Source organism: Lissotriton vulgaris, chromosome 6, assembly GCF_964263255.1.
Source record: "Lissotriton vulgaris chromosome 6, aLisVul1.2, whole genome shotgun sequence".
Lineage (NCBI taxonomy): Eukaryota > Metazoa > Chordata > Amphibia > Caudata > Salamandridae > Lissotriton > Lissotriton vulgaris.
The window spans coordinates 1895918107-1895941996 of NC_141694.1; the positions used below are offsets into that span (position 1 = coordinate 1895918107).

Here is a 23890-nt window from a genome sequence, read left to right on the forward strand (position 1 = left end):
CTCCGATGTTAATCACCGCAAAATGAAGAACTCAGAATTAAGGCAAGTGATGAACACACCCAGTGTAATCACTTGGAACACATCAGCAAATATATCACCAGTACAGCAAGGTTTTGTGCAAGCCCAACAGAGATCAAAATAACCAAAAGCGGTATCCTGTTTCAGCAAGGAAAAGCAGTAGTGTGCCAACACTTCAGACACGTACAATACTGAGAGAATGCATGAGGAGCAGGAGCATGAGACCGCAAATAAGGGATAGGACAGCAGATGGGCTCTGTGCAGGCAAGGGTACAGGATGAAATGCAGGGTAGGCTCCTAGCAGGGCACAATGGTGGCTCTCTGTGGAGAACAGACGAGGCTCAGTCCGATGTCGTTCAGCACTCTCTAGCCCTTTGCAGGGTTGTCATTCACTATGCTGGCAGATATTCTCTGTGCTGCTCACGTCTGGGTTCTGTGCAGAGGAGATACAGATTAAGCCAGCAGGGGGCCGGACATGGCTCCATGCAGGTCCCAATCACGGCATTGTGTGGGAGGTCATCATGGCACTGTGTGGGGAGGGCAGTTGCAGCTGCCAGCCATGCAGAGAAGGAGTATGCAGGCATAAAAGTGATGTGCCACCGATGTGTACAGAGGCCATCAGGGCACTTTAAAGGTAGTTGGGTAGCACACGAAAAGGCAGGCAGTCCCATCAGCATCCAGATCAGTGTGCGAGCAAGGATTGGACAGCTACCAAAGCCAATGTGCAAGCTTATGCACTGGATATGATGTCATGTTCCGGCAATATTGATATAATGTCGGGTAAAGTGACAGCGAGTAATGCCGAGTTCAGAAACTTCGTAAAGCTGCCCTCAGAAAAACCACGGGAAGGATATCAGCATCTTCTTGTGCTGAAAACTGCACACCTGATCCCAGAGTCCGAGGTGAAGGCAGAGTCTTTCGATAATGGGGATTCGTGCAGTCAGGAATCGCTTAATTGTGCATGACCTCGGGATAAAGCCACGAGTGTGAGATATTATTCTATACATAGGTAAGTGAGTGCAGTTTGTGTACTCTCCAATACCCACCTAGGGTTTATGTAGCATTCCCCTTGCAGATAGTTCTGGAAAAATAAATGGCAGGCAAAATTCAAATCATCCTGCAAAAAGTGTGGAGCAGGCTTGCCATACAGAAACAGGCATACATCTGCCTCCAGGGTTTGAACAACTTGGCAGCATAGCTGACAATAGAGGAGTTCCAAACAAAAAAAAAATAGGTAGTGCTGATTGAAGAAAGCTTAATTAAAAAAATCCATATGCTTTCACTTATGCGCTTGGAGGAAATGTCCGACTTATTTCCAGGAGAGCGCTTTAGAGTGTGATCACGGAGTTCCAGTAAAGCCCAGCTGTAACTACTAAAAGAGAACTGAAAGACGTGTAGCGCAACCTCGCTCTGAGTTACTGGGATTCAAGAAGCCACACAAAAAAAGAAAAAACACGGGAAGGATATCAGCGTCTTCTCGTGCTGAAAACTGAACGCTTGATCCCAGAGTTCGGGGCGAAGGCAGAGTCTTTCGATAATGGGGATTCGTGCAGTCAGGAAACGCTTAATTAGGTGGAGCTTGACCTCGGGCTGAAGCCGCGACGGAAAAGGGGAGCCAAAAGGAATGAATGGCAACGCGTCCTCGCGCTTAAAAAAAAAAATAGAAAAAAGGCACACACAAAGTAATAACAACAAGCTCTCGGCATTGCGTGGTGGGGGCGCGGGCTGAAGCCACGACAGAAAAGGGGAGCCAGAACTAATGAATGGCACGCGTCCTCGCACTTATAAAAAAAAAAAAAGAAAAAAGGCACACACGAAGTAATAACTACAAGCTTGCGGCAGTGCGTGGTGGGGGCGGGGAAGCGGCTTCCTTTGAAGTCTGATGCCGATGGTGAAGGCACACACGAAATAATAACAAGCTCTCGGCATTGCGTGGTGGGGTAGGGGGAGCGACATTGCGTGGCGTGTGCGGGTGAGCGGCTTCCTTTGAAGTCTGAAGCCGATGGTGTGCGATGTGCACGCGCTGGGCTTACATGCACTGTACCCGATCCGCAGTTTGGGTACACTTTTGAAAGCCTTACTATAATCTCGCCAGCATCCCTAATGGGATTGCTTAGGCGAGAACTAAAAACACAGACCAAGAACTTTGATGCGATCTCGCACCTAAGGCCCTAATCTATCATGTCTTCTTTCTAATTTGTGATGAGAATACAAAATAAAACCTACTGAAATACCACAAAACCTGTTGAATTGAAATGTTATCAGAACAAAAAACAGACATCTTATCCATATAGGCAGAAGTAGTGACAGAACGCCCCATTCTTCGTGGGACAAGAATCCCATTAAGCAACTTATCAACCCTGAGAGTTGAAATAAAGGGTTTGATGGACAAAACAAACTGGAGTGGGGGCAAAGGGGAATCCTTGGCTTACTCCTGACAAAATGAGAAAAGAGTCTGTTAATGTGCCCTTGACCATGACTTTGTTGTAACAATTTGAGTACAATAAAGTAATCCATGACCTGCATTTTGGACCATTAATGAATGAATGAAAATGTTATTTTTATATTAAAATCATTTGCAATACATCTTGTATGCAAGTTAAAAGGATTAAAAAGACGAGAACTAGCAAAAAAAAGACATAAATAGAACAAAAAAAGAAAAAAAAATTCTAAAAGAAGACATTTGTATACAACACTCTCAAAACAGTATGTAATAGGCAATACATGTTTAAATATGTATATCTGTACATTTGATAATTACTAAAATGATATCTTCATCCTCTGATTAATAGGGCAAGTTGGCTTATTAAACTGAGTTGGCTTTTATCTTGCCTAACCCCTCGTCTTCCATAAGCCTATTTCGAAGTTCAGCCATGTATTTCCCAAACCTGGCCAGGTCCGATGGAACAGTGCAGGAGAAAAGTACCGAAACGGCTTCTTTTACTGTTCGAACCCCATGTCGTAACCAAATTTGTTTTAAAAGGATCTGTCGGGGCGAAAGCAATGCAGGTCAGCAGCAAATCATGTGTAGCAGAGATTCGTGTTTATAGTTACAGAGTCTGCATCTTATTTTCTGTTCAAGGGACCTCCACCCAGGGTTTAGCTCTTTTATTTCAAGGGGCACTAATCTGGCCCATATGATGTTTTTAAGTGCTTTCATTCCAAGTGCTTGACTGAGATAGGGCTGGGTTTTATGCCCAATATATGATGTTGCCATTCCGGGTGGCCCTCTTCCTGTTACGAATTCTGCTAGGTCATTTACATGTGACAGATGAAAACATTTTATATTTATTGCATTTTTAATAGCCAGATAGTATATTGGTGCGTTCTTCCAATTTTCAATTGCCAGCCCCAAGGTTTCCACTGCTTTATCCTTGTAACTTTGCCATGGGTTGATGGTCTCTCCGTAAATTGGCTTGAGCATACTTTTTAAACTACCGGCTGGGGCTGTTATAATTTGATAGAAGTATTTTGCAAGTATTCCCAAGCATTCCTTACTTTGTTGCTTTAGGCCGAACTCCAAATGAATTAAGCTGTTACGAGTGTGTTTGGGAAGTTTAAAGATGCGTTTATAGGCCTGGCACTACACTTTGTCCAACATTGCCTCCATTTTCCCTGGGAATGCCTGTTGAGCGTACCCTGCGGTTGCCCTGATCTTGGCTTGTAATACCTTTCTGATAGGTGCTGACGTCGGACTCTGCATAAGCTCGTTTAGTTTGCATATTGAGAAAATTGTTTCCTGTGCTCTGGCCTTCATTGTGCGCGTGTGTGATGTTGCTTTGCCAGTTTCACTTTTAACATCCGAGGTAGGTGTATGAACGCGTGATATTGATAATTTCCTTACCCACATGCCATTTCAGTAAGGCTTTTTTGGGGAAGTGGCCAAAGATGATAGCTTTCGTTTTTGGAGCATTTATTATGAGTTCATTGATTTTGTTGTACTTATTTAGGGATTCCAGACCTCTTTGCAGCCCGATTTTTGTGTGGTCCATTACCACTAAATCGTCTGCATATTGTAAAATTTGCAGTTTATTTCTCCCGATTTTTGGGGTCACCAAACTAGCGTTCAAAAGCTTCTTCCCCAGATCTGCTGTGTATAAATTAAACAGCATGGGGGCGAGTACGCATCCTTGTTTTAGTCAACGATTTGTCGGGCACTTCTTTGTTATAGTGTTATCCGCTAGCTTTACTTGGATCCAGGTGTGACTATATAATGAAATTATGGTGTTAAGGAGTCCTGCTGGGATATGCCAGTTGCTCAGTTTTTCCCATAGCTTATGTCGGGGTACCCCGCTGAAGGCAGCTGAGTAGTCGACAAAGCATGCGAAAATTGGTTTATATTTTTGCTGTTGGCTTGCTGGCTCAAATATGACATGGCCACAATGTTATCAATTGTAGAGCAGCCCTTACGGAAGCCTGTCAGATAGTGGGGAAGGATTTCATTCTCTTTGATCCATTCATTCAGTTCCTTCAGTAGAGTACTAGCGTAGGCTTTCCCTTCAATGTCCAGAAGGGCAATGAGTCTGTAGTTTTTTGGGTCTGTATTGTCCCTCTTCTTAAAGATAGGGTGCAAAAATGACCCTCGCCATGAGTCTGGTACCTTTGCTTTTAGTCTGCATTCAGTGAACAGTTTAGAGAGAATTCTACTCCAGTAAACTGGATCTTCTCTAAAGATGGCCCCTGGGAGGCCATTGGGCCCAGGAGCCCTGTCTCTTCTTATCCTTTTTATCACCTGTTTAACTGAGTTACCATCTTGTTCTTTACCAAGTGATCCCATGGTGGCCTCCGTGTCTGTGTCTTCTCCAGGTGCGAGTTGTGCCTCATATTTTTCATCAACTGGAGTAGCTGGTTTCTCTGTGTAGATTGAGGCAATATGCCTTATCCAAGCATCGGCGTGGACCGAATTGCGCCTATCCGTTTTGCCATTCTCCAGGTTCGCAATGTATTGCCAACGTTGTCATTGTTTGTGGGGTTTTGCGAGCTCGTGTATTATTACCTAGTCTTGCTCTAGTTTTTCCTGTTTGAGCGACCATAATAAGTGTCTCTTCTTCTTGGATAAGTCTATACATTTGTCCCTTGTTTCCTGTGTTCCTCTGGTGTTGTGTATTCTCTTTGCCCTTTTTAGCATACGTGACAGTGTAGTTAGATTTGTGTTGTTATATCTAAACCGTGAGGTAAACATTTTGTGGCCCGGTGGGCTGGCCTTGAAGTTGTTGACCAATTTAGCTTTTAGGTATCCAATCCACTCTGTCCAGTTTTCCATTGTGGGCAGATTCCCCTGGCCCATTTCTTGTTTTTTTTCCAAACATTGCAATGCTTTACTTGGGTATTGTTCCATTTTATCCTTTTAACTAGGGAATATTCTTCAATCCCTGTTGACTGCGATACTGCCACAGCTTGTTCCCTCTGTAGTAAGCTCAGGTTTAGGTCCACCTGCAGTAGTTTGTGGTCACTGGTTTCATGTGCTATTCTGTCAGCGTTGTCAATTTTCTGGGCTCGCAGATTACATAAAAAGATGTAGTCGATTGTGGAACAATTCCTAAATGTGGCCATGATCAAGAGCTTGGAGTCTGGAGATTTCGCTATGTCCTTCACCGATTTTAGGTCGTAATTTTTTAGACAGGAATTAAAAACCCTTTCAGGACTGGTTAGACCAAGCCTATCGCTCTGGTGTATTCCCAGGTGGTGCAGGTTAAAATCTCCTACTATCACTTTGGGCAGGAGCGCGTTGGAGTATATGATTTCCTTTATTAGTGTTATGATATGTTTAGTGGCATCCAATTTGTTCTTTCCGTGTGCATTTAGATATAGATTTACAACTAATATAGGTACACTATCTTTTCGGACCATGTCTCCCTCTATTATTAGTGCCTGTAGTGCATCAGAATTAGTTTTTACCCTCTATACTGTCACCTGCTTTTGATGTTTTACGTAGATCGAAATACCCCCTGATGGTCTACCGAAGTGATTGTTTTTGGTTGCTAGTTTATGAAAACCAGCGTAACCTTCGAGGTGTACATAGTCTGTTGCCCAAGTTTCTTGTAGACATACTATGTCTCCTTCCTGCAATATTTGTGGGACAGTTTCGTGCTTCAGTGCTTTTTGTAATCCTGCTACGTTCCACGAAATGATTTTGAGGTTGGAAAGCATTTTATGATTGGTATGGAATACGCACAGTGATTCCGGTGTTACGGGTTTAACTATTGTAGGCACTTGTCGACACCCTTTAGGTTCTAGAGTACCCCCTTGGGCATCAGGAATATTGAATTGTTCTTTGTTGCTCTTGACTTATTCAGTTTAATTGAACATGTGTTTTCATTCTCGTTGAACCGTCATCTATAACACTCCTGCTTATGATCGCATCCCCTTGTCTCCTGACTGATATGGTCAGTTTTTTATAAATTTTGTCTGCATTTATTTTTGATGTGCCTCTAAGTATTTCTTGAAAGGACTCTTTCGTGTTCTTTGTTGTTATGTTTACTAGCTCCTGAAGAATTGATGGGTACTTTTCTTGTTCTGGTTGACTCACCCCAATTCCTAAGTTTTTGAAAATGTCCTTTTCTCTCAGCACCACTTCTGCCATGCTTTGATTTAACCAGGTAACTATGGTGTTTTCTTTGTTGGTGTCCTCTTTCTTTGGTTCAAATTGAATACAGACTAGGTATTTGCTTTTTATGTGCGAAAGTGCAGGTATGTATTGAAGGAGCTGTAAGGGGTTCCACCTGTTTAAAATGTCATGCCTCCCTTTTGATTTGTACTGTGGTTGTAGGATTGTTTTAAAACTGTTTCTGACATCTTGTACAATTGGTGTTATTCTAGGCGAGGGGTCGGTGCATGTTATATCTTCGGACTGTGTTGTCTCTATAGCATGGACCGAAATAAATTGCCCAAGTTTTTTGGTTATTAGTTCCCAAACCTGTAGTTTCATTGGCAGACCCATGTTCAAATTTCTCTTTTTCCTGTTCGTTTATTGTTATTGCGGTTTCCTTTGTTAAATTACCACTTCCAGAGCGTGGTGAGGCCTGCGACAAAGATCGTCTTGGTGTTACCTTGTCTACGGGCTCATCTTTACTCAGGGCATTGTCTTGTATTTTGGTTTTGATAAATATTGGATACAGTTTGCTTAATGTTGACCTTTCCTGTGTGTGGAGTGATTTGTCTGTACCCTTTGTAGGGAGATGCATAGGCTGAGCCATAAACCTTGTATTTTGTATGGACTTTTGGCGTTTTAGTTGTTATTTCTGTTTTTTCTTCATGCGTCGTGAAATTTTTATCTCAGCATTACTAGTTGAAATCTCCTGTATCCTTTCCTCCTCAGGGGTCCCGGTAGTTTTAAGTATTGAATTTGTATTTGTTGAGTCTAGATTTAAATTTGTGGAGAATATTTTTGTAGTGGTCTCGTGGTGCTCTTCCTTGTCAGAGGCTCCAGATATTTCCATTATTTGTTTGTTAGCTATTAGGTCCATATTTAAACTGGAAGTTAAAAGTTAGGTTTGCACTAGCTGTTTTTGTGATATTTTATTGGAAGTATTGTTTATTGGCCCCCTTAGTTCTGTTACAGTATGTTTGGGCCGTTTGAGTTTTTAAATCTTCAATTAAAGTGGTGAGCATTTCTGGGATGGATACAAGTTTATCAATTGTCGGCCCACAAGCTCAATCTGTGTTTAAAGCGTATTCTTGAGCTCGTGTTATCTGTAGGAAGGTAGATCCTGACTATGGTTGCCTCCAACTTTTTGCCCTGTGTTTTAGCTGGTTTTTGACATAGTTGACCTGGGACCCTGCTTTTCAGGACCCCAGGCCTACTGCTCTCTCTGTAAAATGGATTCCATGTACCTTAGGTACATATCTAATTGGTACTGGGCCACCTTATCAGACCCTGTAACTCAGGGCATAGGTGTACCCAGGGCCTACCAGGGGCTGCAGCATGTATTATGCCACCCCTGGCTGGCCATCTAAATCTGACACAACTGGCTGCACGACAGCTGGGGCAAGGTGGTGTAATCACCCTTTGCTTTAGATATAGTATACCTATATCTAACCCTAAAATGGACACATAGATTCCTATCAGTCACTCCTATGGCAGGCCTTGACAATCCTGAAGGCAGAGTGCTTGGAATTATGTGAGATGGTGCTCTGGCATGAGCTGAGCCTGTTTGCAGCTTGCGGAACTAAGTCCTAATAGCTGTTCCATGATAACGCATACCATATACTCTTAAGTGCATTATAATCCTCGCGGTTATATGCTAACTCTGGTATTACTTTATCAAAACATGTTGAGTAAGGTGTCATACTAGTGAAGTAGTGTGGCTCACTGGTTAGAGGCGGCAGACCCGAGAGCAGAGGACGGCCCGGGACCAGGGTTCGATTCCCGGCGCGGCAGGTTTCTGGACCAGGGTCAGCGGACTCGATAATTCTCTCGCCTCAGTGCCCACTCTGATCAGCGATCACACTCGGCAACTCTGGGCATTAGCTTGCCTCATCTTCACTAACGGCCCCACCAGACCGCCGGGGATGCCTGGTCTCACCCTGGAGATACCCATTAAGGGACCATCTCTCAGTCGAAGCGCCTTGGGACCCTACGGGTAAGTAGTGCGCTATATAAATGCCAATATATTTACATTTACATACGAATTGGAATACTAACCCCTCACCAATTCTGGCGACAGGGTTGGCATTCCACCCTTCTAGAGGGACACGACATGAATGTAACTGTGAACCCCGGTTAAAGTTAACTCGAGCCTCAGCATCACAAAATGGATGCTGCCACCACAGACACAAGTCTGACCCTCTGCAGCTGGGAGTCCTTCCAGCGAGGGGAGCCTGGACAAAGGGTTTCCTGTCAGGGGCGGTGCTAGCACCATCCCAGACAGGGTTTTGTGTATCCTGGGTAGGCAGGGCTTTACAGGAAGGTGACTGCAAGTGGCACCCCGGTGCTCACTATGCATAGGCCGGCTAGAACCAGTTCCAGGGACACACCAGCCCCTGGCCTGGGGAAAGTCCAGCATGGGAGAGGGGTGTAACCACCCCCCTTCCTGGTCCCACCCATGGGCAGGACCTAGTCGCGTGCCAGCCCCTTTTCCTAGTATAAAGATAGGAGCGGGCCCCCTTCCAAATTAGATCATCTTTGAATCCTGAAACTACTTTCTACGAAAGGAACTCTCGACTTCTTCTCAAGATTTCTCCCTTGTGACTAAGGAGTATTCACCCTGCACCTGCAGGCACCATCCAAGAACACTGTGGTTTGCTGCACGTCCTTCCTCCGGAATCCGACTGACCAGCACGACGAGACCCGGCTTCCCTGGCACCTCTGACCTCTACCCACATTGTCAGCTCAGCTGAGATCCGTGGGTGCGACGAGACCTTGAGGGACCGGCCATCTTCAAGACTGCACAACGCTTGCCCAGCACGACCGCCGAGGGATCCTCGAGTGAGTGCTTTGGGGTCCGAGAAGCCCCAACCCTGAGCAGCTCCAGCACCGAAGTTCAGCCTCCACGAGATCTGCGTGGGGCCCTTCTGCTCTTTGCTGCTCACCGCGTTGTCTGGCTACTAGCCCGCTGGCTTGTGGCCTTCCCGACGACGAACGACAACATCAACACTGCTGGTCTGGTTGCTCCAGACTGGCCCTTGCTCCCCTCCAACAGAGGAGCACCCCGGACCCTCCTGGTCCACTCCAGACGTCATTTTGAGTCCACCGCGTGGGCTTGCATTTGCCAAGACTTGTTGCCCCAATCCTGGGTCCAGCGACGTCGACAGCAGAGACCATCGTGGGACAGCTCGCACCTCCATCCTGGTCGCCGACAACGCCTCCTGGTCCGTGAGACTGCAGCGTCGCCCACTCACCTGGTCGAGGTGACTTCGTCCGGTGCCATCCTGGTGCCCACATAATCACTGGCTAGTGATTCAGAACTTGGTCCCCTCTGCTTACAGGTGTCTTCCATCTTCGATCCAGGCTTGGATCACTTCGAACTTCTTCACTGGTCGCCTGCCAGCAACTTCTTCTTTCAGGCTCCATAGACTGCAACGAGGATTCCCAACGTCTTTCCAGACCTATGCATCCGCAGCCCCTGGGCTAGGTAACTTCGGCATTTCGGTGCCCCAGCATAGCCTCACTATCCAAGGGTCCAGATCCTTTTTCGTTTCAGCTCTACCTAGTCGGATTCGTCTGATATCACTAACTTTGTAATTTCTAGCACACATAGACTTTGTCCCGCATCCCGCGTGAGAGTGCACACTCTGCACCCGAGTCCCCTAGGCCTCCTGCTAGTAATCTGAAGGTTCAGTAGTCCAGTCCTAGCGATTCCAAACCCTATGAGATTAGTACTTACCTGCTAGTAATTTCGCATTCCACTTTTAGAGTATATGGTTTTTCGTGCCCCTCGGGCATTTGTGTAAATTGTGCAACTTAAAGTATTTTCGTAAGAGTTTTGTTGTGTGCTTAGTACCCTGTCCTCATAAAGAGTACAGGGCTGTTGTGATCTAAATAAATACACTGTTTATTTTCATAACACTTGTGTGGTGTCCTTTCACTTGGTGTTCAAGGGGTATATGTGATGGTATAATAGCTGGCTTAACACGCCCTCTAGAGTTTAGCCCGAAGACTGCTCGTATCCATGCTACTAGGATAGCTGGTCTATAAGGTTGACTTACAACCAATCATCAATAAGGGTTGTTTGGACTGATACAAAGTGCTCACTAGAATAGTGAACATTATATATCAGGCCAACTTCTCACATTGGTGAGCAGTGGTTGGGATTTGAGCTTGCTGTTGTTTTACCACACGTATCCTAAGAATATCATTGTGAAAGATCACATAAGTACCTATAACTTAGCTTAGAATACCTTGAGTTCTACTGAACCAGCTGTTGTAGTTCAACAAGGCTTAGCACACCTTGACTACAACTCTTAGCAAGGGATCAGTAGGCAAACAAATAGTGTAGGTAAGCACACCACTTACACCTCACTAGAAAAGCATGTCAGACAAAGGAGGAAACTCTGAGTCTCCCCTTGTGTCAGTTGACCTTCCACAGGTCACTTCCAGATATGCTGCTTTTAGCTTCCAGGAGATTAGACAAATCTGTACATCCAGGAAGCTAAAACAGGGGTCTAACCCTACCATTCCCTTTCTGATTGGTCTCTTAGAGACTTATGATGCCAGGAGGACTGCCAACACAGATCCTTCTCATCCAGATGGGAAAATGCCCCCCTTAGAGGGAACCCTTGGGGACCCTGACCGCCTCCTCAATGGCACTGGTAGTGAAGAGGAGGAGGAGGAACAGGAGTTGTCAGGGGACGAGGCAGACAAAGGTCAGGTAGAAGTCAGTAGACTCACTAGGACCAACTTAAGTAGACATGAGAATGGACTTGGGGGACCCCCAGGGCCACTCTCAGGTGGACTTAACATTGGGAATGGACGAGTTAGGTCTCTATCCAGAGGCTCTAACAGATCCTTTCGAACCAATGGCTCTCAGACCTCTTCTCATAGAGGGATGTCATACCCTAAGAGAAGGGAGCATGAAGCTAAGATGAGGGAAGCCAATCTGAGGATTGAAAGGGAAGAACTTGCCCTGGCCAAAGAGAGGCTTGCCTTTGCTAGAGGGCAAACGTTAAGTGGACTAGATTCCGCTGGTGGCAGCATTCTCCCAAGAGAAAAAGACAGGAGTTTAGACACTAGACACCTGAGTAAGCAGCGGAGCTAGCGCTGCATCGCGGGTTAGACAGTGAAAGGGCCGCCATCGCTGCTTCGCTAGGCCACGCCCATCTCTCTGGCCACGCCCACTCCCCGCCTATATCTAAGCGCTGACTGAAAGCGCTGGTGATTACTCCTACACCTCTGAGGCGGAAGCCGGAGGCCAAAAGCACTCGTGTTTTTAAAAATTGGAGTTTTGTGTTTTACATGATTTTAAACTTACCTAACTCCTCTCTTGAGGCTGACAGCACCTAAAGCCTATCAGGGCACCCCACGAGCAGCGGAGCTAGCGCTGCATCGCGGGTTAGACAGTGAAAGGGCCGCCATCGCTGCTTCGCGAGGCCATGCCCATCTCTCTGGCCACACCCACCCTCTCCCCAAATGTGCCATCCTCGCAAGCGCAGCGGACGAGCGCAGCGGGAGCGCCGTTTGCGCGCCGAAGGCGCAAATAGGGCAAGCTCGTCTGCGCTCGTCCGGGCCAACGGCCACCCCCCCTGCAACTCCAGCTCCACGGCCTTCTACTGACACGGTGAGAGTAACCTATTCCACCGATGAATTACTACAACTGAGACATCTAGCGGACCAACCGCATATACCCCCGTATTTAAGCTTCTCTAATCACATCTTAGGCCCACTCTTATGTCCGACTTGCATCAAATGTTCCGGGAAACCTCCAACAAATAACCTACCTTCAATTCAAGCAGCGTTAATAAACGCCAGATCCCTCCCCAAACACAAAACAGAAATCGCCGACTTGATAGACGCGCACAAACTGGACCTACTGTTCGTCACCGAGACATGGGGCGATGACGCCTCAGGACCCGATTTTGCAGAAGCCACTCCAATCAACTACAATGTTTGTAGACTAGACAGACCAATAAAAAGAGGTGGCGGCATTGCCATAATTTATAAAAGCCACTTCAAACTCTCGACTAAACCATATACATGCCCAGAATATGAGTCTCTCACATTTACTCTAGGCCTATCAGCAAAATCATCCTTCAAGGGAATGCTGATTTATCGTCCTCCAGGGTCAAGAGCTAAGTTCCTAGCTAACATAGGTAGCCTAATCAAAGCAGTCGCCGACGCCCCTCATTTTACGCTACTAGGTGACTTCAATTTTCACCTTGAGACTTCGAATAACCACGATACTGCGCAACTTCTTGCAGACCTTGAAGCTGCAGGCCTAATACAACTTATTAACTCCCTGAATCATCAGGCAGGTCACACATTAGACGGTATATTTACTAATAGTCCTCTTGTAAATATCACCCAAATAATTCCACTAATCTGGACAGACCACTCAGCTATTTGTTTCACAGTGCAAATAAACTCCACCAAACCAAGCCGCACTGCACCAGCCGTTCAACATACAGAGACTGGAAAAACATTAACATAACACAATTAGCAGAGATGATACAGGATAATTATATTCCCAATGAGCATGACCCTACCAAAGCATCCTCAAACTACCTGACAAACCTAGACACGGCCTGTAATAAGCTAGCCCCACTTAAATCATCACACCGAAACAGAAAAATACCTTCAGCCCCATGGTTCACTGAGGCCCTACGCATGCAGAAACAATACTGCAGGAACCTCGAAAGACAATGGCGTCGCAACTACAGCCCTGCAGACAAATCCAACTATAAAAATGCCCTCGCCATCTACAAAAGAGCGATAATCACTGAAAAAAGCCATTACTTTATCACTCAAATCAATCAGGCAAAAAACTCGTCAGGAGAACTATTCAGGGTAGTTACCACTCTATCCAACCCCCCCGACGCCGCCCCTAGAAGGCTCTCAATCATTGGCAGATGCCTTGGCCAGCTTCTTCGAGGAAAAAGTCAGCTCCATCTTCCAGACTTTCTCACGCTCTGCCCCCCTACCACCTTCGAGTCCTCCCCTTACGAGCACTCAGTCAACTTTATTATCTTTCAACACCGTAGATAAGGATCACATTCAACATCTGGTAGCCAGCACTAAATCCGGCTCCCCCCTCGACCCATGTCCCCCTTCCATTCTCAACCGCATACCGGAAGCAATTTCCCCTTCGTTGTCCACCATATGCAATGCTATGTTCGCAACAGGTATATATCCCTCAGTCTGGAAAGAGGCGATTATAAAGCCATTGCTGAAAAAACCAACGCTAGACCCTCTTATCCCAGCAAGCTATAGACCTATCGCCTGTCTCCCATTTCCAGCAAAGATTTTTGAAAAGTCCATGAACATGCAGCTATCAAAATACATCAACGACAACAACCTGCTAGACGACACACAGTTCGGTTTTAGGCAGGGACACGGGACAGAGACGGCACTACTGAAAGCCGCAGACGAAATCAGAACAACCATGGACAAGGGAGGATCAGCAGTCTTGATACTCCTTGATCTCTCCGCTGCATTTGACACGGTCGATCATATCACCCTGATCGACCGTGTCGCAGCTCTGGGAATAGGAGGAACAGCTAAAGATCTGATTGCCTCGTTCCTCGCCAATCGTCCACAGACTGTCAAAATGGGTAATTTCACCTCCCAGACCTTCTCACTCCCATGCGGCGTTCCACAGGGCTCCTCGCTAAGTCCGACGCTTTTTAATATCTAGGTATCGGACTTAGCGAGGGTGATAAAATCCTACGGTATTGCCCTTACCACGTACGCCGGTGACACGCAACTAGTACTATCGGTGTACGATAACGGAGCTAGCGTGGCAGCCAACTTTCAGGAGGGAATGAAGGCAATAAGCTCCTGGATGTCATCAAACTGTCTTAAACTTAACTCTGATAAAACGGAGGTGATGACATTCGGGAGCTTGAAACCAGCATGGTCCCCACAATGGTGGCCACCGGAGTTGGGATCTCCCCCCCAACCGGTGGTTAAGGTCCGCAACCTGGGAGTCACCTTTGACAACAAACTGACTTTCCACCATTACGCCAATGCTGTTGTATCATCTGCATTCTACACCCTCAAAAAAATCAAGAAACTCCTTCCTTATCTACCACAGTCAGCCGGCAAAACACTTATCAGTACTTTAGTGTTTTCTAAAACGGATTATTGCAACTCTCTGCTTCTTAATGCTCAGGAAGGAGTCCTCAACCAACTCCAGACCGTGCAAAACGCGGCTGCCAGAACCTTACTCTCTATTTCCAAATTCACATCTGTCTCCCATCACATCAAAGAGCTCCACTGGCTCCCAATCAGGAGCCGAATAAAATTTAAGGCTCTTTGCATAGCCTACAAGACCCTTAACCACCCAGGGCCTAAGTTCCTAAATGAAGCTCTACGCCCGTTGGAGCATCGCAGAACTCTTCGATCCTCCACAGCTTTCATGCTGTCTGTCCCTCGGACAAAAAAGGCCACTTGGGGAGACAGGTGCTTCACTACAGCCACTGCTAAATTGTGGAACAGCCTCCCACTGCATATCAAAACCGCCCCCACGCTCCTCAAATTCCGAAAAAGCCTCAAGACATGGCTTTTCTCCTCTGCCTAACCACCCCGTCAAAGTGTAGGGATTTCTGTGATCACCAGCGCCGAAACACCTGTATGGGTATTTGCGCGCTTTAAAAATTGCAAAAATAAAATAAATAAAATAAATAAGATAGTGCCCCCCTTTAAACAAGGGGATGATATCCACAAATGGATAACTGCTTTGGAGAGGGCCTGCACTGTACAGTGTGTCCCCCAGAGTCAGTGGGCAGCTATCTTGTGGCTCTCCTTTGAAGGCAAAGGTAGAGATAAGCTCCTCACTACTAGAGTTGAGGATGCTAACAATTACCAAGTCCTGAAGAATACACTGGTTGATGGGTTTGGCTTAACAACTGAACAGTACAGGTTGATGTTCAGAGACACCCAGAAAACTCAGTCTCAGGATTGGGCTGACTTTGTTGATTGTGCCACTAAGGCTTTTGAAGGCTGGCTACTGGGAAGTAAGGTTACTGATTTTAAAGGATTGTACAATCTAATTATGAGAGAGCAAATCTTAAGTAATTGTCAGAACCAGTTATTGCACCAGCACCTGGTAGACTCTGATCTGACCTCTCCACAGGAATTGGGTAAGAGGGCAGACAAATGGGTCAGAACCAGGGTCAGGCCTAAGAACCAGGGTGGTGACCAAAAGAAGGAATCAACCCAGCCTCAAGAGAAGGGTGGGAATAAATCTTCTGATCAAACCACAGGGCCCCAAAATTCCTCTGAAAAGGGTGGGTCCCAAACTTCTCCCAAAACCCAAAAGAAACCTTATTGTCATACCTGCAAACAGGTAGGCCACTATAAAAGTGACAGCAGTTGTCCCAAGGCCAACAACAATAAGGAGAACATACCCCCAGGTAATACTCCCAGACCTCCTGTTACCACTAGTGGTAATCCCCCAGGTGGTGGGAGTGCCCCCAAGAATGTAGTGGGCATTACTTTGGGAAACCAGGTGGACTATGGCCTAGCCAGGTCCCCTAACACCACTCTTGTCTGTGAGACTGGCATGGGGTTTGCCAGCTTCACTACTGGTTCCCACATTTTGGGAAAGTATAGACAAGAGCCCTTTATCAATGGTCAGAAAGCTGAGGCATACAGAGACACAGGGGCCAGCATCACCATGGTGATTGACCATCTGGTCCCCTCTGCTCAACTGACCCCTGGTTTCATTAATCAGGTGACAGATGTTCATGGAGTGAAAAGAAGGCATCCCATGGCAGTAGTCGAGCTCAGCTGGGGTAATGTCACAGGGCCCATGAGAGTGGCAGTGACAGACACCCTACCTGTAGATTGCTTACTGGGGAATGACCTGGAACTCTCCGCATGGGCTGAGGTGGAGCAAGAAACCCACTCCAGGATGATAGGCCTACCCAGAAAGGTTAGTGGGGCAGTAATAGCTACAGCCCCAGTCCAAGCACAATTCCTCCCTGAAAAGGTTGGAAGAGCAGTGGTAGCCACTGCCCAGGCTCAGACAGACTTTCCAGAACAGGATAGGAGGGCTGTGACAGTCACAGCCCAAACACAAACTGAGTGCCTTCCTGAAAAAGGTTGGCAAGGCTGTAATGGTCTCAGCCTCTACTCAAACAGATAGTGGGGTTGTGAAGCCTGAAACAATGGATCACTCCACCCAAACAGAGAGCATTGAGGAGGAAGAAAAGTCTTCCCCCTCCCAGACACTAGGTGAGAGCCAGCCTCCTCCGGGAACTGACTCTACCCCCGGTGAAGGACCTGCCCCAGAGGTAGTCAGGCCTAGCCTGGCAGAGCCCCTGATGACAGTGGAACCTTCCCAGGTGGGACCCAGTCTGGAGCAGGTAACCTGCCCCTCTCTACCCTGCATCAGTCAGCCCAGGGCTGTAGAGGTCAGGAAGGCCAGTGGTGGACCCCAAAGGGCCCCCTGTCCAGAAATCCACAATCAGCAGATTAGGATCACTGAAGCTAGCAGTCCTAGCCAAGTGAAAATAAAACAAACTCCCGAGGGATCCCCCTTAAACTTAGTTAGGGAACTCCCACAGCTGGCCACTGCTGGGCACAGCCAAACCTGGGGCCTAAAAACCCCAAACCTGACCTGTCCCCCCAGTAAGCCAAACAGAGGGACCCAGCCTCCAGCTTTAGGTAGCCCGAGGCTGACCCTGAGAGCACAGTGCATCTCAGCTACAGAAAGAAAGGCACACATGATGGGTGGTGAGTGGAGGAAGTTGAGCCCAAAGGTAGAGGAGCCTCACTTCAGTACTTCATCCCAGCATCAGCCTTTTACTTTCCCAAGACACACCAAAGACAGAGATTCCCTATGGTGGAGACCCTCAGATACCATTAGGGTGAGGGGTTGCTTAGTGGACCATGACACAGGGGGGAACCAAGCCAGAGCTGGTCCTTCCTTATATGGCCACTTAGGCAATAGAGGCTTACCTGGACAAGGATAGCCTTATCTCCTTTCGTTTGGGGGGGGGGGGTTATGTAGGAAGGTAGATCCCGACTATGGTTGCCCCCAACTTTTTGCCCTGTGTTTTAGCTGGTTTTTGCCATAGTTGACCTGGGACCCTGCTATTCAGGACCCCAGGCCTACTGCTCTCTCTGTAAAATGGATTCCATGTACCTTAGGTACATATCTAATTGGTACTGGGCCACCTTATCAGACCCTGTAACTCAGGGCATAGGTGTACCCAGGGCCTACCAGGGGCTGCAGCATGTATTATGCCACCCCTGGCTGGCCATCTAAATCTGACACAACTGGCTGCATGACAGGTGGGGCAAGGTGGTGTAATCACCCTTTGCTTTAGATATAGTATACCTATATCTAACCCTAAAATGGACACATAGATTCCTATCAGTCACTCCTATGGCAGGCCTTGACAATCCTGAAGGCAGAGTGCTTGGAATTATGTGAGATGGTGCTCTGGCATGAGCTGAGCCCGTTTGCAGCTTGCGGAACCAAGTCCTAATAGCTGTTCCATGATAACGCATACCATATACTCTTAAGTGCATTATAATCCTCGCGGTTATATGCTAACTCTGGTATTGCTTTATCAAAACATGTCGAGTAAGGTGTCATACGAATTGGAATACTAACCCCTCGCCAATTCTGGCGACGGGGTTAGCATTCCACCCTTCTAGAGGGACACGACATGAATGTAACTGTGAACCCCGGTTAAAGTTAACTCGAGCCTTAGCATCACAAAATGGATGCTGCCACCACAGACACAAGTCTGACCCCCTGCAGCTGGGAGTCCTTCCAGCGAGGGGAGCCTGGACAAAGGGTTTCCTGTCAGGGGCGGTGCTAGCACCATCCCAGACAGGGTTTTGTGTATCCTGGGTAGGCAGGGCTTTACAGGAAGGTGACTGCAAGTGGCACCCCGGTGCTCACTATGCGTAGGCCGGCTAGAACCAGTTCCAGGGACACACCAGCCCCTGGCCTGGGGAAAGTCCGGCATGGGAGAGGGGTGTAACCACCCCCCTTCCTGGTCCCACCCATGGGCAGGACCTAGTCGCGTGCCAGACCCTTTTCCTAGTATAAAGATAGGAGCGGGCCCCCTTCCAAATGAGATCATCTTTGAATCCTGAAACTACTTTCTACGAAAGGAACTCTCGACTTCTTCTCAAGATTTCTCCCTTGTGACTAAGGAGTAGTCACCCTGCACACGCAGGCACCATCCAAGAACACTGCGGTTTGCTGCACGTCCTTCCTCCGGAATCCGACTGACCAGCACGACGAGACCCCGCTTCCCTGGCACCTCTGACCTCTACCCACATCGTCAGCTCAGCTGAGATCCGTGGGTGCGACGAGACCTCAAGGGACCGGCCATCTTCAAGACTGCACGACGCTTGCCCAGCACGACCGCCGAGGGATCCTCGAGTGAGTGCTTTGGGGTCCGAGAAGCCCCAACCCTGAGCAGCTTCAGCACCGAAGTTCAGCCCCCAGCCTCCACGAGATCTACGTGGGACCCTTCTGCTCTTTCTGCTCACCTCGTTGTCTGGCTACTAGCCCGCTGGCTTGTGGCCTTCCCGACGACGAACAACGACATCAACACTGCTGGTCTGGTTGCTCCAGACTGGCCCTTGCTCCCCTCCAACAGAGGAGCACCCCGGACCCTCCTGGTCCACTCCAGACGCCATTTTGAGTCCACCGCGTGGGCTTGCATTTGCCAAGACTTGTTGCTCCAATCCTGGGTCCAGCGACGTCGACAGCAGAGACCATCGTGGGACAGCTCGCACCTCCATCCTGGTCGCCGACAACGCCTCCTGGTCCGTGAGACTGCAGAGCCCAGCGTCGCCCACTCACCTGGTCGAGGTGACTTCGTCCGGTGCCATCCTGGTGCCCACATAATCACTGGCTAGTGATTCAGAACTTGGTCCCCTCTGCTTACAGGTGTCTTCCATCATCGATCCAGGCTTGGATCACTTCGAACTTCTTCACTGGTCGCCTGCCAGCAACTTCTTCTTTCAGGCTCCATAGGCTGTAACGAGGATTCCCGACGTCTTTCCAGACCTATGCATCCGCAGCCCCTGGGATAGGTAACTTCGGCATTTCGGTGCCCCAGCATAGCCTCAATATCCATGGGTCCATATCCTTTTTCGTTTCAGCTCTACCTAGTCGGATTCGTCCGATATCACTAACTTTGTAATTTCTAGCACCCATAGACTTTGTCCCGCATCCCGCGTGAGAGTGCACACTCTGCACCCGAGTCCCCTAGGCCTCCTGCTAGTAATCTGAAGGTTCAGTAGTCCAGTCCTAGCGATTCCAAACCCTATGAGATTAGTACTTACCTGCTAGTAATTTCGCATTCCACTTTTAGAGTATATGGTTTTTCGTGCCCCTCGGGCATTTGTGTAAATTGTGCAACTTAAAGTATTTTCGTAAGAGTTTTGTTGTGTGCTTAGTACCCTGTCCTCATAAAGAGTACAGGGCTTTTGTGATCTAAATAAATACACTGTTTATTTTCATAACACTTGTGTGGTGTCCTTTCACTTGGTGTTCAAGGGGTATATGTGATGGTATAACAGCTGGCTTAACACGCCCTCTAGAGTTTAGCCCGAAGACTGCTCGTATCCATGCTACTAGGATAGCTGGTCTATAAGGTTGACTTACAACCAATCATCAATAAGGGTTGTTTGGACTGATACAAAGTGCTCACTAGAATAGTGAACATTATATATCAGGCCAACTTCTCACATTATCAGCTTGTTCAAATTAGCTAATTTTAAATCAATCCCCGATATTGTGGTTGCTATAATGTTTAGCAGGTCCACTTGGATGTCCATTTTATTTGATTGATAAGTTAGTGCCTCGAGTGTGTCAGTCAGTCAAAATATCTTTATTCGGCTTATTTAAAAACCATACAAAGAGAGAAAGAATAAAATACATTTCATACAAAATTTTCCATAATACACATGATATAGAATTTTAACAACAAATTTTAAAATTGTGACAAACAGTTAAAAAGGTTGTTTGACATAAATAACTAATCTTGACAGACAGCTTTCGCCCTTGAGGCGGCTACCAGAAATTTAGCAACGCAAAAAGTAATGTGGGAATTAGGTAGTAATTGTAAGAAGAGCAGAGCCGGTCTCACCTGGGTGAAGCCGGCTTCTTTAAGAATTGGTAACAAGAATTTTTTCCTTGGCTCTAAGTACAACCCACAAAACATAACAAAATGCATTGTGTCTTGCACTGGGAACTGGTCACAGCTACAGGGCGGGGCTAGTTCTGGCTTCTGCCAATTATTAAAGGAGCCAAAGTAAAAATGCAGCAAATTAAATCTAAATTTGGTTAGAAGGAACCTGTGGAAGGGGATTGTGACGAAACCAAGATATGGTGCAAGTGATGGCGAGCTGACCAACAGGCAATGATCCCTCACTGCCGGTTTTGCTAATTCACGTTCTTCACGGCATGTTTCCTTCCTTCCCATGAAAGACTTTTTAACAAAGTCGAGATCTTGGATCCTAATATTCTCTGGAGAGGTAAAAAGCTCCGGGCGGCCTAGGTCTAAAAAAGCCCTGGCCAAATAGGCCAGCCAAGGAATCTTGTTTGATTTATCAAGGGACAGGACATCGGTCATGATCTTATGGTTTAATGGGAGTTCTTCATTCATCCATATTTTTAGCTAAAGAATCAAAGGGGCCATACTCAACTTATCTGAAAGAAACTGTAAGCCAACTTCTTTATGAATAGAATACGTTGGGGTCGACTGGGGTACAGAGAGTAGGGTTCTGATAAATCCATTCTCCGCTCTCTGAATTGGTTCCACATTTACATAACCCCACAATGCGGAACCATATAATGCAATATCCACAGATTTACTATTGTAAATTTTTGATATGGCTTCCATAGGCCTGGCCCCTAGCCTACCAGCAAAGCTCAGGAGTGCTGATGATGATCGAATAACGGCCAACCTCTTAGCTCTGACCTGTGGACCCCAGGACCCTTTCTGGTCAAACAGTATGCCTAGATAAGGAAATGTGGATACCCTAGAGACCAAGTCCCCCCTGCATGTGAATGTTTTGTTTCTCTTCCTGCGACACTCTAGACCCACCACCATTGTATGTGACTTGGCTACGTTTATTTTAAGATCTAGTTGCTCCATAAACGAACCAAAGGCATTCAATAGGCGCTGGAGGCCAACTCCCGTGCGGGCGATCAGCACGGCGTCATCCGCATATAGGAGCGCCGGGATCTTTATTGCTCCTACACGCGGGACGTCGGCTTCCTGCCCACCTAGGTGTGCGCCCAGGCCATTGATGTAGATGGTAAAGAGTAAGGGGGCTAAAATGCAGCCCTGCCGCACACCCCTTAATGATCTAAAGAGAGCGGTGCGCCTGCCCTCGTTCGTCACACGTACACTTGAGAAGAGTTCTTGGTGCAGGGAGGCCATAAAGGTGACCAATGCCTCATCAATACCTATCTTCAGCAGAATAGACCACAACTTAGTCCTATTGACCAGGTCAAATGCCGAGGAGAGGTCCATGAATGCAGGATACAAAGACCCCTCCTTGGCTATAGTGTATTTGGAGATGAGCAGATGTAAGTTGATGCCCTGTTCAATAGTCCCCTTTCTTTCCCTAAATCCATATTGGATTTCGGACAATCCACCACAGCCCTCAACATTCTCCCTCAGCCTGGATAAAAGAACTCTACCTAAAAATTTTACTGATGAATCCAGGAGGGATATAGGCCTATAACAGCCTGGATCATCCCGCTGACCTTTTTTTAAAATGGGAACTATGGTGGAGGTGTTCCATGATGCAGGTACAGGGTTACCATTAACTGCATTGAACACGTGCCTCGAGTGTGAGTTGAGATGTTTTAAAAAGTATATCCCATATTGATCCCGCATCTGTACTTGCTTCGGGGGTAACCCAGGCCATGGAGTTATTGCAAGGGATCACACTATCAGCTATCAGCTGCATCGGTTGAGATGGGTTATTTTCTTCGCTGTTTGAAACTTCTGCTTCTAACAAATGAGTGTGCCTGTAATTGGCTTCAGCACCATCAGCGTCGTGATTTGAGACTCTGGATCCCTCGTTTATTACAATATTCTGTATGCTCTGAGACACTGCTATGTCAGTTGTTTTCTGTGTGTTAGGGACTAGTGCCCTAAGTTGATTCTCATGTTGTGTAACGTTTGAGGCCACTTGATGATTTTGACCTCTACCTCAATTGGTTGTTGGGCCAATTGGTTGTTGGGGTAGAACTGACCTTGCTTATTTGGTGACGTGTCTTTAGCAGGACATTCGGACGAGTCTGATAGATATTCATTTATTGCTGGTTCATGGTCCTTAATTGTGCCCCAGGACTCATCGTTTTGTTCATCATTTTGTTCTTTGTGGTCCGAATGATCATGCATCTGCCGGGGGCCAGCTGTTGTTATGGGTTTTAGGTTGGTTTGGTATTTTATCAAGTTGAAACCCCCAACGTGTATAGAGGGTAAAATCGGGTCTGGTAAGCGCTTGTCTCCATCGTTCGATTGCACGAGGGAAGATAACATTACGTCTGCTGGATTTTTTAGAAAGTTAAATTTGTTTGGTATACTGGTTGATTTGACAAACATTCTGTATATCGTCGCAATTAGAGGTTGCACCCCACCTTCTGGTCTGGCTTTGTTGTTATTCTTTACCATTGGACCTTGAGGTTTCCTTTTCCTCTTTGTTAGTGGGAGTGTCACTCGCTCTCTACCTTATCTCATGGCGGCTATCGAGAGCACCTTTAGCTTGCCTTGCTTTGCGGTTGATGTTTTAGATCCACTATTCGGGGCTGCCGCGGAGTTGTGTATAACGTATTGCGTCCCCAGTCCACAATCCACAATCTGTGAGCCGTAATCTATACTCCTGAAGGACCTGCAGCTTCTGAAGGTACTTCTGTTATACTGATACTACTCCTCTGCTAAAGCTACTGCCAGCAGTATTGTTTGTTTGTTTAGATGTTTTTAGCTGTTATGATTGTTTTCTTCCCTCCAGCAGGTCAAAAGCAAGTTAAAAGCGGCTGACTCCTTGTAACCATTGTTTGTTTGTTTAGGTATTTATTTGCTATTTTTAGCTTTGCAACTTGCAACTGCTGCACTGCTTTTGCGCCCCCCTATCGCATTGGATGACCAAAAACCTCCACTCGGTCCACCTCCCCCTCAGGCTGCACACTGGCGTGACCGCACTGGAGAGAGAGGCAGGATACGAGGGGCAAGGTGAGGAAATGAGGCTCGTAGTCCCGCGCCTCACTCTGGATTAGTCGGACGA

At 47.0% G+C, this 23890-nt stretch overlaps 2 protein-coding genes and 1 long non-coding RNA gene across 4 annotated transcripts in view; 2 read left to right on the top strand and 1 right to left on the bottom strand.

Annotated features, from left to right (window-relative positions):
* The window catches only part of LOC147709815 (uncharacterized), a 1100435-nt gene that overhangs the window by 309106 nt on the left and 767439 nt on the right, over positions 1 to 23890 (top strand). The gene's annotated exons all lie outside the window — the stretch shown is intronic.
* The window catches only part of LOC147709816 (uncharacterized), a 117739-nt gene that overhangs the window by 50125 nt on the left and 43724 nt on the right, over positions 1 to 23890 (bottom strand). The gene's annotated exons all lie outside the window — the stretch shown is intronic.
* Positions 6447 to 23735, top strand: LOC147709817 (uncharacterized). Its single transcript, XR_015296738.1, has 3 exons — positions 6447 to 7712; positions 20345 to 20456; positions 22451 to 23735. It is a non-coding gene; the product is annotated as an uncharacterized LOC147709817 (long non-coding RNA).